Source organism: Camelus ferus, chromosome 1 (genome assembly GCF_009834535.1).
Source record: "Camelus ferus isolate YT-003-E chromosome 1, BCGSAC_Cfer_1.0, whole genome shotgun sequence".
Taxonomy (NCBI): Eukaryota; Metazoa; Chordata; class Mammalia; order Artiodactyla; family Camelidae; genus Camelus; species Camelus ferus.
The window spans coordinates 49,011,841-49,026,968 of NC_045696.1; the positions used below are offsets into that span (position 1 = coordinate 49,011,841).

At 40.5% G+C, this 15,128-nt stretch overlaps 1 pseudogene; it reads right to left on the reverse strand.

The window, feature by feature from the left end:
- Nucleotides 1-3,706: 3,706 nt before the first annotated feature.
- On the reverse strand, nt 3,707-4,606 carry LOC102522199 (annotated as a pseudogene).
- Nucleotides 4,607-15,128: the final 10,522 nt, after the last annotated feature.

A 15,128-nucleotide genomic window follows, 5' to 3' on the forward strand; every position in this document is an offset into this window, starting at 1 on the left:
TAAAATAACCTTCCTGTATTAAAATAGCCTTTCCTTGAGCCTCTCACCAACTGCAGGACTGACTCTAAGGCTCAGGGATCAGTGGGGAGGGGAGAAACAAGAATCCTAGTCAAAGACAAAGACAGTTCCTCCAGCACTGTGAACCAGAGCGGTGAGAAAGCCCACCCCACAGCGTCCAAGCTGGGAGCAGAGCTGCAGTTCTTTACAGCTGACAGAGTATCGCTCAAGAAGTCTGCACCAGTCCCATCTCCCATATACAACAGCTGTCCTCATGACCTGAATTTGAAAAAATGAAGAACACTATGCCTTGGCCACACAGTCCAGTGGTTTGAATCCTCCAGTTTTGTTTTTCTTTCCTTTTGTCTTGAAAGAGGCCTTGTCAAATCAGAATGAAAAGAATGTTCTAAAGTGTGAGAAAATTCGAATTTCCTATTTAAAGCCTGGAGTTAGAAGGAGTATGCTCACTTATTTCAGGGTCACTGGGTGACACAGAAGAGGCTGTCTCCCTGCTACCCAAGTCCCACACCATTCACCTGAAAACGGTTTAGAAACATTCTCAAGTCTATTCGCTTTCTATGGGGCCTAATGCATCTTTGCCGTGCTTTGTCCTGTGACGCTGTCAAGTGGAGGGCCCTGCTTTGATTATGTACTAGCCGTGTTTTCTTGGTCATTTCTCAGTTAAGTTATTGTCTCAGCTTAATTGGTTGTAATAATTAAAACTTTGTTTATATTACACTGCAATTTTCTTTTACCAATGATACTTACGTTAACTATTTTATTATCTACTGCCTAATACAGAAATTCTATCTGGAAGAGATAATCTTATTAAATGGATTCTTTTTTATAGGACTATTATTATTATATATGTATTAAGGCTAAAATTTAAATTTTTGCAAATAAGAGAAATTGCCTGCTCTTGACATTACAGAGTTAGACTAGAAACAAAGAGAATTTATCATATTATAATAACTGAGAGGTAGAATGTAATGCATATAAGCTTCAGAGACTAATAAATCTGGGTCTGGATTCTGCATTAAGACTTACCAAGTCCTGGGACCTTTCTGAACTTAAATTATCTTATCTTTAAAATGAAAATATTAATACCAGCCCTATGCAGATTGCTTGAAGATTACAGATGATTTATAAAAAGCACAATATTTGATCTGTTAGCTATTATTTGTTTTAGCTTTGCCACTAACCAGCTACGTCATCTTGAGAGAGCTACTTTTGTATCAGGTTCCCCTGATAAATAAGAGGGCAGAACTAGATAATTTCTACTTTTTCTGCCAAAACCCATTTAATAAGTAGACCTTCTCTGTTGGTTCTTTGCATAACTTTACATGAGCCAGAGTTTTTTCATGTTAAAATTGACAGGTGAGTAAAGATGACATTAGCTGGAATTTGGACAGTAATGTGAGGACAAAGTGACAAAAACAAAATGGTTAGAGGAAGTATTTCAGTCTGGGATGGTGGAACAAGAGCCAGAGCAAATGCAACCACATGTAGAAAAGAAAACCATAGATTCCTGGTTAATCTGCTTAAAGAACTAGTATTATGATTCCCTATTGGTTTTAACGGGTGATCTTAGAAAAGTCACTGGAAAAGTTTAATCAACCTACAGCAATGAGACACCTGCCACCTACCAGGTTCTTGGAGTTCTCGTGGAAAAAAAGGGAAATAAATACATTAAATATGATCATTTTCGTACTTGTCAATTATCTGTGTTTACAATATATTTGTAATATCTGCTTATCTGCCTTGCAGGAAAACAATTTTCAAAAATGACCCCTAAGCTTTATCTCCCATCAACAGTAGTAGGCTTTATTTTTTAATTTGTTTTTCCTTTGATACAGCCATACTAACTTTCTAAATATATTTTACAAAAACAACTTTATTAAGCCATAAACCATGTTTAATAATTCAAGCCATAAAGACAACAACACAAAATTTGAAACCTGAGAACATACAGTTCTTTATTTACAAATGCATCAGAAGAGAGGTGGACACCTTTCTCCCATTTGTAAGCAAGGGGTCAAGACACATAAGCAAAAGAGTTTCTAGATTAAGTGCTTACACAGATCTTTCCTTTTCTGAAATCTGTCCTTTAAATTTGGAGTAAATAAACCTTATATGAAAATCAGTATGGGAGACAGGGTTGGAGACATGGCTAACTAGACTCCAACTAAGTTTTTCTATGATAGAACAGCTCATTCTGAAACATCTTATGAGAAGAAACAATAACAATAATAAAGTATTAATAGCAAAACTAATATCTACCTTCCTTTGCACTTAACTAATAGGCTCAATGACTCAAGACTTTACATATATTATGCCTTGCCTGGGAGTACATTTCTTGTATTAAATTGAGAAAATATATACACAAATATAGTTATGATAATTTGAAATTTCATGTAATAGCTTGAGCCCATTTATAATGGTCTATTAGCTCTGTCAAAATCATATACTCTCTAAAACAAAAAATCAATGACTTTTTAAACAACTAAAGGTATCAAAGCATGACTTTAGAAAGGTGCCCCATTTTATTCCAAGCACTGAGATGACATTTTGCAAAATTTCTAATTCCAATTTGAGATTCTCAACACACCACACCACAAGACTTCTTCAATTCCGATCTTTACCAGTTACCTCCAAGGCAGTCTTTGGGATCTTTGCCACTGCCCTTGCAACTCTTTCTATTCGCTTCCCAACTACATTCTCTCAACAGTTCAAAGCCCTGTTCCAGGTAAGAAAAAACCAACATGCTGGTCATCTTCTCTAATTCTAATACAGTAACTATTAGGGTCAGTCTTAAGGAAGGAAGAAAATAAAGTATACAACTTCCTTCTTACACAGATATTTTACACATTTATTGATGTGTATAATTTTATTTATTAACCTTATATGAGTTGGGAAACCGGGATGAGTAGGAAGTAACAACAGGTAATTAAAGCTACAGAGAAACACTCAAACTTTTCTTAAATGTACTCCCTCCTCAAAGGGGGGCTATAAGATTAATTTAAACTCTTATTTTATATCCTGGGAAGAGGATTAATCTAGCACACAGGAAAAGGAGGAAATGAAATGATTTTGAACTTTTTTTAAACTACTTACTGTCTTTAGGATTCTCAGAAGAACTCAGGATTCTGTGAGAGTCCGGCTGAAGAATGACAAGGAAGGAGCACTACATAGTGCGACTGTGTTTTCAATGCAGAGAGAACACCAGAGGCACACTTCAGAAGCCAGGTATCTTACTAAAAAGTAACAGAAAGAAAACCAGACAATGCTTAGAGATTGGAGAATAATAGTGGTTTCGTGTCCAAGAATAGTAGCCACCACCACCCAGCGAGGCATAGCCAAATCAAGTAGAAAGTGGCAGAATTTCAACAAAGTACTGAAAATGACGAATGCAAAATGAATCTTTAGCCAAAGGTTAAAAAAAAAAAAAAAGGGAGGGAGGAGTGGGACATAAGAAGTCTCCACTTGGTGGTCGTTATCAGGAGACATTATTCAAAATGATGAAATTGTATGGCTTCCATCCTCAGAGAAGTTAGCAAAAATTAAGCCAAATGAATACATGAGTAAAATACGCATGAATGTTGGGAACCACTGCCCCAGTGTGACTCCCACATCAGCATAATGGGAGGAAGTAGGAAGCAATCCCACTACTGCACACAGTATTAAAAGCCTCAAAGTTACTTTGCTTTTACTACCTCTTTAGGCTGGGGGATCTCAACCTAAGAGGAGCTCTCTCTTTGACAGACAAGAACTCAACTGACAGGAACAAAGACATAGAGAAAACTATAAAATTAAATGCAAGGGAAACCTAAATCAATTTCAACTTGCTACAGGGTTTAGTGAGGCTGCGCTTTGTTTTTGCCCCAAACCTGCAGCAGACCAGGTCTCAGAGCCTTAGCATCACCTCCTGCCTCAGCCTGCTTGGTGCTCTCTCTTCTGGGAGACTTCCTCTTTCTAGCCCTTGAGAAGGTCTGGCAGACACAGTTTAAAAAACGACCGAAGCAGAGCGGTGGTGATGCCAAGGATGTTACTGCAGGAGAAGAGGGTCCGAGCTCCTGGGATACTGAGAGCTCACAGGGCTGGATCTGACATTCCTGATGCATTACACAAGCACTTTTATTTGCCGACTCTGTAATCTGTCCTGCAAGTAGAAGAAGAAGGCTAAAAGCCCTCAACGCTGACGCACATACTCTGAGCCAGTTCTTTCATGCTCTATGTGGGGCCCGAGGATCCTAGTTTGCTTCTCAAGCTCCTTACCCCCAACTCCTCCCACTCCAGGTGAAGAGTTGTCATGTTTTCTCCTATGGAAGAGTGGCAAGCCCAGAGTGTTGCCACCCACTGCCCCATCCCTACCTCATTGGGACAGTCAGGATCATCTTCCTTGGCACTGAGTAAGGGTCCGCTTTTTATCTACTGCCTCATCTTCTTCAATTTGTGGTGGTACCGAAGGCGCTGGAAGAATGCTGGGGCAGTGGGTCTGCACCTTCTCCTCCCTCTTGCTCTTTCTCATTCTCCTTTTCCATACGACCTTCCTACGATGTCTGTGCCTTTTTGGAAGTGGATCGAGCTTTCTCTTCGGAACTGGAGGCATGACAGGATCTTTTGAAACATCACCCACTTGACTCTCAGATGTCCCCTCCAATGGCTCTGATGATAATTCTGAACTTCTCTTCAGAGGGTCATTCTCCCATGGGTGGAATCCATCCTCTGTATCTTGAGTATCTGGTGATATGTTCAAGTCATCAGTGATATGATTTGGGATGGAGATTGGAGACTCCCAACCTTTCTCACTGAGGGTTTTTTCCTGATCCACTATGCTGATCCCAGCCAGCTTTGCAGAAACAAGGAGCTCACAACAAAAGGACCAAGAGTCAAATGCTAAAGAAAGTAGTTGGTTACCTGACTCTGACTCTTTCCAATGATTTACCCTCAGCTACCATAGACATGGCAGCTGAACTGATCTCAGATTTCCCCTCTGGACTTATCTAAAGGAGTTCAATGGCCTTAAGAAATGGAGTCCTCAGGCTGTTCTTCCTGGTCTGGGAGATCTCAGCTTCCCTAGAAGAGGAGAGAAAGTCACTGAAGGAATTGCTCCATGGACAATGGAGTCCCTCCTAGTCACATAAAATCCATGGTTTAATAAGATTCAGCCAAACCTAGCATAGATTCCTTGGCAGAAACTTACCATCTCTCCAGAGTAGCGGTCTCCATGTATGTCAGAATCACCTGGGGTGCTCATTGGAAAAGCAGACTTCTGGGACATACCCTAGATTTGTAATCAAAATCTATAAAGCTGGATTCCAGGAATTTGCATTTTTTCTTAGTTATTTAAGTGATTTTCATGCACTCTGAAATTTGAAAACTACTGCTTTAGAGGGACACTACATCTAGTATTCTACAGGGGTTACAGGGATGATGGTTTTTTAAAAAAATCCCACTTTCCCCTACAGTTTTTCCTGATCATTTCAGTCCATGGCGACTTCTCTCCTCTGAGCTCCTTTAAGCATTATCACTAAATTTGGAATGTTATCCTTATTATTTTCTATTATAATTTAACTTCTGAGCCTTGTAACTCTGTCGTCTAAATAGATTATAAGCTTCTGAAGGGCAGAGAGTCTCTTAGACTTGTTACTTTCCACAGTGGCTTGCCAGTATTAGATGCTTAATAAATTGAATAAGCGAATGAAAATATGAATAGGTTTGTACCCAGTGGACAGTGATTGTACGAGATGAGGCTTCTCTGTAGGAAGAGTTAGAGAGTAATAGGATGCTAACAAGGACACAGGCCCTGGGGAAAACCTAATCCAGTTCTCAAAATTTACAGATGGAGAAGCTGACACTCAAGTAAGATAATGACCACCTAATGCTGGCCCTGGCAAATATTTTCTATAAAGGATCTAATAGGAAATACTTTACACTCTGTGGGCCATGTGGTTCTGTTACAAATACTCATCTCTGCTCATAGCATGAAAGATCCACAGTCAATAAGTAAACAAATAATCATGGCTGTGTTCCAATAAAACTTTATTTACAAAAACAGGTTGTAGTCCAGATTAGGCAGCAAGCCACAGTTTGCCAGTCCCTGGCCTAGAGTCATACAAGTAGCCGGCAGCACAGCTGGGATCGGAAGTCAAGTCACCTAACTCCCAGCAAGTGCTCTTTCCACAGAAGAGTGGGAGATTATAGAATAAGAAAGGGCCTTTTTAATTAAAAGGGAGACTTCAAAGAAGGAAAATGTGTCTGGGTTGTAGCACTTCTAAGATGGTCTCTTACGACCGGTTGTCATCTTCACAAACAACTAGTAGTTGATTCTGAAACTGATCAATTTTCAAACAGATCCATCAGTTGGGAAGTGGGCGGAGTACATTGAATATTTTCTATCATACTTCCCTAGGAAAGCATGCTATTCGGTCCCTTTTTGACTGAGGGAAAAATCCTACAGAAAGATAATGGAAAATATTTTCATTATTCATTTCTTAAAATGATCATGACCTGGTGAATACAAATTCACAGTCCAGTGATCAAAAACTTCAAGTAGCTACCAGAGGACCATGGAGGCAGAGATAGGAGAGGTTATCTAAGAAGCTAAAACCTCACTTCCTAACCCAAGATGCTCTTTAATAATGAAAGTGACCCTAGTATTAAAGATTATGTTGTCCAGAATCCTGAGGTTATTTTTGTATTCTGGGCTTTCCAGGAACTATGAGGTCCATCCAAATTCTGTTCTATTTTTATTTCTACCCCTAATGTGTTCTTCGTGTCCTTGCTTTGCCTTCACAAAGTAGATGCTCAACAAATATTTGTTGACTGGTGGATTAATGGATGGATGAGTAAATGAATGAAGGAATGAATGAACCCGGTGCTTTTAGGAAGTTCCTTGTTTTGGAGCTATAAAGAATAAAGCAGAGTTGGTACACTTGGCAAGAGGACACCGAGTACGAAGTTACCTGTCTGTAAATCTAACAGTGCCTTCACATAGCAAATGTCAATAAAAGTTTCATGAATGAATTAATGTATTTGGTGTAAGCCACTTAAATTACATGTGAAGTCCAAAGAATATTGCTTATCACAAAAGATGGTATCTGAGGACAGACTTTATTTACCAATACGTTAACAGAGAATCCTTTGTAATTTGCTTCAGTTCCACAGTGTTAGGGAAGTGTGGTAAAATCTTTGAGAGAGAGAAAAGCTCCATTGAATAAGTGGGAGAAGTATGTAGGCTCAAGTTCTATCTCTCTGCTGTATCAGAAGCAACTAGGAAGACAGCAACTGTTGAAACAGCAGCCAGAGGAGCCTTCAAAGAGACGGGGATGGAACTAAAAAAGAGAAGTCATCTGGGCAGTCAAGACTTTAAAAGTCAATCCGGCTTCTCTGCTGCCTAGAAATGGCCCTGAGTCGTATCTTCATCAGGCCTCAACTATACTTTGACTCATGCTTCAACCATACCTCTAATTCACCCTCCACAAATGAGCTAGAATAATCTCTCTAAAACAAATCTGATCACATCACTCTCCTATTTAAAGCTCTGCTCCCTATTCCCCCAGAAAGATACAGGTCCTTTGTGATCTGATTCCGTGTCACCTGTCCAACTTCAAGTCCACCAGCCACCCTCAGATATCTTGTGCTGCTGTGAAAACTGACCACTCGCCACTTCCTGAGAGCACCATACTTCTTTAAACACTCTTCTTTTTGTCTGAAATGCCCCGTCCCCTCTTTGCTACCCGGCCAAGTGATAGTATCCTCTCTCCTAAGAGGACTTAGCTGACTTTCCCAGGCAGAAAAAAAATTGTTGATTCAGGTAACATTCTGCACATACAAAAATCATCACTTTGAATTGTAATAACCTATTTAGATACCTGTCTCCTTCACTAGGCTCGGAGCCCCCTGAGGGCAGGAAGTCTTGCTCATCCCTTGGTCCCTAGTGTCTCCATGGGGCTTGGCACCTGGAAGGTGTTCAGTGTTTGTGGACATCAAAATGCACATCTTTACAGGTTGCCTCCCAGGGCCTGGGCTATACAGTCCCATTCACCCCTCCCTCTGAATGAATGAACACACTGAAGTTTGAGGGACAAAGCTGAGCAGTGCTGGCCAGGATGCAGGTACAAATCCAGCTACTAGTGCAAAGCCTGTGATGTCAGAGGCTGGCTTCACTCAGGGAAAAAAAAGAGCTGCTCATGTAGTGGTTAGCATTACTCAGCACACTTCTACACTAGATGCATTCTCTCCTCCACTTCCCCACTAGAATCACAAGGAATGCTGCCTAGGGAGGCCATACAGTTATTCCAATTCCTGGCTCCCTGCAGGACCCCTTCTCTCCCACCCCACCATACTTCCTTGTCTTCCTAGTAGAGTGTCGGCACCCCCTGACTAGCCCTATCTCCCCATCCTCCTCCATGCGGGGCTGCTCCAAAATCTCAATGATCCCTGGATTGCAAATTTTTACCCAGAATCTGCTATTTCATTCCCATAGGATACATACCCAACTCTAGTCCCTGACTCTCCCTTTTGATGCCCCAACCTAGGAACCTCCCCACAAGAGCTCAGTGTGCCCACATGCAGGGATGCTGTTCAGCCCCCAGAGGTCATTTGCCAGACAAGATGCAAAAGAAATTTGTACCACATGAATCTCACTAAACCTGAAGTCCATGATTCCTCTGGATTCCACATGTCAGAAATTATTGGGTGTATAATATATATAAATTCACATGTCACAATCTGAACCCATTTGTCTCCATAAACCTATTGCACTTCAAAATTCTTCGTGACTGATTTTCCCCATTTTCACATATCACTTGAAGCAAAGCTGAGATTATTAAAGCTCTTGGGTGAATTTGCTGCCTAAGCAGACTCAAAGCCAACTTAGAAGTCCTAAAACAACAAGCTTGTGGCCACTGAACTTCTGGCTGGTCCTGCAGAAGAGACCAGAAAAAAATTTCTCTAATCAACTAATCATTATTGAGTGAAGTGACTATCATTCTTTAAAAAATGGTAAAGAAATGACTGGCAGGAACCACCTTTGCTTCTCAGCAACTCTCCAGAGAATTAAAAAACCGAAGCATCAGACAACAATTTTCTCTGAAGATGACCCTTCATATTAAATAAAAAGCTGAAGAGCTAATCTTAAAGGGAAAGAAAATGAATAATCTGTGAGGGCAACTACTCATTCCTGAGTATACAGTAACAAAGGGACTAAAATATGGTAGGAAGCATCGCAGAGCATCGCACTACAAATTAAGTATATTTTCGTCTTCAAGGTAACATTTACTGAGAGCCTACTATGAATCAGACATTGGAAAAAGCTGCTGTTTGATATGGTTATCAAAAAGTGTATACTGATCAACATAATGTAAATCAGTTGTTTTCTAACTTTAGCAGGCATGAAAATTACATGGAGGGCTTTTAAAACTCAGATTGCTGGGCCCCATCCCTAGTGTTTCTGGTTCAGCAGGTCTGGATTAGCAAATGAGGAAGTAGACTTCTAACAAGGTCTGGAGACTGGACTTTGAGAACCACTGAATTAAATCATCTCAGGTATAAGATGAGACACACTTACTCGGAACAGGTTAAACAGGGGGCATTCCTAACCACTTATTATGACCAAATGAAGACGTATGGACTCTGAAATGATTATCCACTGGGTTGACTCCTCCAGCCACGCTGCCTTCCCACCTACATTTTGAACTTTTAGAAGGACATGGCCAGAAGGCACTATGTTGAAATGTGGATACTGGTGACACTGGGTTTGCCAACAGGTCTTTTCTCTAGGAGCACCTCTGTCTGTACCGCTCCCCCCCCACCCCCAACAACTCTCCTTCCAGTTTCAACCTCAGACTTGTTACAAGCTTCAGAAAGTAGACATCAAGGTAGCTAATTATTAAAAAGCTAGGAATGTACATATAAAGCAGTCATGAAAGTTTTATTTTTCTAAAGAAAAAAATTGAGCATTTTCCTTTTCTTAAGTTCTTGCTCTTTTCTAAAATTTCATCATCTCATTTTAAAACTTTACCCCTCTGGGCTGAAAATCAGCACAGAAAAAGCAATGTGTGACCTTTGATTTAGCCTAATAAAACAGTAACAAATAACACACTCAGTGGGTGGTTAAATCTGATAATATTTTGTGCTGAATTTTCTGTAGTAATTCAATTAGAAATCCTGTGGCCAGCCACCAGAAAGCATGCAGATGGCTAAAGTTTTATAGTATTATATATTTAGTCTTAAAATAGCCTATATTAATTTGGTATCTTTATTTATTAACCTAAATACTTCAAGTGAGTTTCTCCCAAATATAATTTAGGATAACCATTTATATTTGTGCTGCTTAAAAACTCCAGCTGGCTCACATCATTATGGTGCTTAAAATTCCAATTAAAGAGGGAGAAACACTAATCAGAAAGAGAGTGCATTACAAAAGCTGCATGAATATGTCCACCACAATATCACTGTTTCTTAAAGGTTCTCCGGAACCGATGCATGCTGGGTCTTCTATGTCCTCCTGCAAGCAGCAGGACCCCTGGAAAAGGAATACTGCCACACAAAGCAAGCTGAAGCCATTCAGGATCACTGAGTCGTTCGGTCACATCTAATCCTGCCAGGGTTCCCAGCCAAAGAGCCAACGATCCTGGGCTGTCTTCATGCCTTCTCTAATGACAGCCTTGGAGCATTCCAGAAAACTTTAGCACTTCCTTTTTTTTTTTAACCATAAATTGCACAGAACTCTTCCAGATTCTTAGTCTATAATTTCTCATAAAACTCTTTGAGATCCTCTGGTGAAGATAAATGGCAAGAATTATTGGACTTTAAATTGTTATCCTTCAATGTTATATGCACTGGATCATAACTCCATGGCTTTGGTTCCCTCATAAAACTAAACCACGAAGCCATTCTTTTCATTTCAAGCTTAGCAGCACACAGGCCCAGGGGTGAAGCAATATAAACACTCTTGAGTAATTTCTCAAAACCAAATCTCTTCTGCAAAAACAGACTTGCAACTCAGTAGTGTATAATCCTCCTCTGAACCTGTGAAGTTTGTAGTCCTCCTGCCACCCACGTAAAACAGTGAGAATGACGTTCGTGGGTTAAGGTGGGACAGGCCTGGGAACTGTCTGGAATCACAGAGCTTAGGTTTAGTCCCAGCTCCACTACTCTGTTGCCCTAGATAATTTACCAAGTTAGATGATTGTTTTGAGGGGAGAAATGTGACACCTCAGGTTCACAGAACTCTTTTTTAACCTCAGGTTCACAGAATTAGTTTAATCAAAATTACTGGTTAATGACACTTGTCATCATTGCTCCCCTGCATGGCCTTCTTTTTTACTTACTGCCTTAAGTGTTCATTTTCAACATACATACGCTTAGGGATACACTTAAGAAAGAGTTATGCAAAATGTGCACTAGATATATGCATATAAATGTTCATAGAGGAACTATTTACAATATAAAAAGTTTGGAAAAATCCAAATGCCCATTGTTAGGATAATGTGGTAGACACTCACAATGGAATTGCAAACAAACAAAGAAGCTACAGCGACCTACAACAATATGGAGTCATTTGATGTTTCTGAGCCTCTGTTTTGCCCTCTTAAATGGCAAATGACAATGATACCACTTACCTTACCCTTTTCTGAGGATTAAGCAGATATTGTATGTAAAAAATCCTCAGAAAATTACAACTAATAAATGTTGGTTATTTTCCTCCCACATTCTTTACTACTTCTCCAGTTATCCAAGAATAACCTGGAGACATCATAGTAAAGAACAAGCAAGCAGAAGACAATCCAGAGGACACAAGTTTGGATTGCACTGCGGGGAAACACACCTCTAATCCTGCAATTATTCTGCATGTGGATTCGGATAAGTTAATTAACCTCTCTCAACCTCAGTTTTCTCTCATGTGAAATGGAAACAAAATGAGTACCAATTTAAGGGGGCTTTAATGAGGTAATTCAAGTGTTTAGCACACTGCCTGATATACCATAAGTATTCACATAATTGATAACTATTATATTAACAGGGACTCCTTTTGCATTTGTCAAATGAACAGAGTTGCTATGCTCTGCCCTTTCTCACCATTCACCCTCTCCACACACACACACTCACTCATGCAAATATATTTTCTTTGCTTTTGCCTATTCTTCAGCTCTTCATATCTATATTAGGATTGAGGGCAATAAATAAGTGCAATAATTAGGCCCAGAGCTCCTGGCCATGAACATCAGGACAGAAACAGGCACAATTTCATTAGATGATAGCAGTCTTAAATATAAAGTTCTTGGAATTTTACTCAGAAAGTCCATTAGAAGCAAGGTTCGTTTGCATTTTATTATTTAAAAAACCTGCAAATAGGGAAAGGCAACCATTTTCACTATCCACATAAAATAATAAAAGAAGTGTGGAAATAATCCTTTCAATGCCACACAGCCTAGTTGGAGTGAAAATGATTCAGCTACAGTCTTTGAAACATAAACATTGGGAAGGACATATCTCACATTTGCTGAATTTGTTAAAACAGTCCTGGGCAGGTCATAGTGGAAGAAGCTGGGACCTGAAACTAGATCTGCCAGCAGGGAGGCCAGCCCAGCTGCAGGTGCTGGGAGAGTGTCCAGTCTGGCAGGCAGAACAAAGTAGCTGAAGAAGATGGCAGTGCAGGAGAGTTGATAGTGCAGCCAGGAAACTCTCATCAGGAGGCAAACATGAAACAGTGGAAGTTCACTCAGTATGAAGTCACAGCCTGGTGCCAAGGAATCCAGAAGGAAAAAGTGCCCCGACAGTCAGGCAGGCAGCATGAGAGCCTAACATGAGACAGCGGAGGCTCAGTCAGCCTATGGAGCAGGGGCTGGACCCTGGTGGCTGAGAAAGAGGAGGAATGGCAGGTGTAAGGTTGAGTCTTATGTGCGCTCAGAGGACTTGGGCACAACTAGCAAATTCCTAAGACAGGAACTCAGTCCTTGGTAACGAGACAAAAATCCAGGTACAAGAACTAAAGTGCAAGGTAGATGAAACACAAGGAACAAGACACAAATATGATTCTAGAAATACGGCAGAAGCCAAAGGCAGACTGAAGCCAAAATAACTTGATGCTGAGAACAAAAGTATTGGGTTAGCGTTCTTTAAATGCCTCCTCTCCCAGGTCAAGTCTGGCCACAGAGAGCTTAGCAGGCTCATCATGGTGAGAGGAGGGGCAGCAGCTGGACAACAGGAAGGACCTGACAATAACAAGACCCAGAAAGCCAGGCCCGCCGTCCTGAAATTACAATCAATATAATTAACCTGAAACTTTCTAAACAACAAGTAGCAGCACTTTTATTTAACCCAAATCCCAGCACAACAACCACAAAAAATTAGGAAAGTCCATGTGGGCTTGTTTTAATGAACCTGACCTATAGTAAAATGATAGGTTTTTAAATTTGGAGGCAGCTGCCCTGCCCACAGAAAATGCAAAAGCATCTCTTTTCCTAGTTTCTCTCCTTTTCATTAGTGTGTGAATTTAATCTATAAGAATGAAGTAACTTTTGAATTTCTTCTCATCTCTGAGATACACAGGCTTTTTTGTCCTTGTCCTCCCTCTAAAGAATAAAGACATTTTTCAAGTCTTGGCCATTCTTCTGAGAAAAATAGCTTTAATAGGGCCCTAAAGCAGTGAACTCTGATAATAAAAATCCAATATAAAAGTTATTTATGTATTTAGCACACCACTAGAATCTACTGCCTACCACAAAGTGACGCACACACACACACAAATGTTGGTCACACCCATGGCTCCATTCATGTAGAAGAAGAATCACCACAAAGCCATCCTTGGAAGTCAAGAATCTCCTCTTTTAGATGTGAACACTCATGAAATGGAGAAAGAGTAGTTTCATAAGCCAAGTGCGACGGCCACCGGCAGCCTGACCGCCAGGCCATGCAGATGCAACCAATCACCAACTGGCACATGTCTCCGCCATCGATGTCAGCGTGTCCTAACGAGCGAGGGATCTTCAGCTAAATAGGTACTCATGAGCAACTGCTCCTGGAACGCCTGATAATTAACAGCTGTGTGCTGCAATTAATTTTTATTTATGCCTTAGATATTCAGGCAAGATATTATTTCTTGGTTATGACAGATTCATACTTCATGCCGAGTCTCAAAGCAGCAATAAGAAAACAACATCCATTTTGTTTTTGTTTTTATTTTTTTCTTAATTCAACTGCTCTGCCATTTGTATCTCAAAACACCGTGTTGCCTTGTGTTCAGCAAGCAAATTCCAGAGTCCATGCAAAGGACCATGGGGGAAAAGCTGGCAGAGGCATCCTAGGCTTTCCCTAGGCATTCACAAACCCTTAGAGGGTGCCAGAAGGGACCATCTAAATTAAGGCGACGACACTGAGGTCTCAGCAGTCTTAATTCACCTCTGTGGCCCCTGTGGGCATGTTATTTCATTCAGCAATTGTTAATTGAATGTCCACTACGCACATGGTGCTGTTCAAAGGTTTGCAAAATGAAGAGGCTAGATAGTATTTTTCCAGATCCCTTCCAGCTTTACAATTTCACAAGTTAGTAAATCTAGAAAACACACAGACCAGGATCCTCAAGGAGTTTACAATTCTGAAAATGAAATCAGATCATACTAACAAAAAAATCATAAGACAAAACAGGAGCAATGAGCATCAAATATAAGAGGCAAGTGTTAGAAGACTGTAGAGGAGTACTGTGAACGCCAGGCTGTCTTCCATGGCAAACTTCAGCACGCTTCAGGGCTTATTAAAGCACATCAGTGGGCCCCACTACCAGAGTTTCTAATTCAGTAGGTCTGGGGAGGGGACCCCAAATGTACATTTCTCACACCTTTCCAGGTCATGCTGATGCTGCTGGTTCAAGAACCACATCTTGAGACCCAACGTTCCGTGGGAAGCCACCAAAGTTTATCGCCACAAAATAACATGATGGAAGCAGTGTTTTGGGAAAGTTAATCTAGAAAGGGTGGGTAGGATCAGCTGGAAGGAGGCTGACAGATTTACAGAGGCCCCAGGAAGGCAATGGTCCAGGCCAGATGACTTAGATTTTAAAGAATTGACCTGACTAGCACAGAATTGACTCAAATAGCAAATTGGCTATTTGGTGACTCAAAAGGATT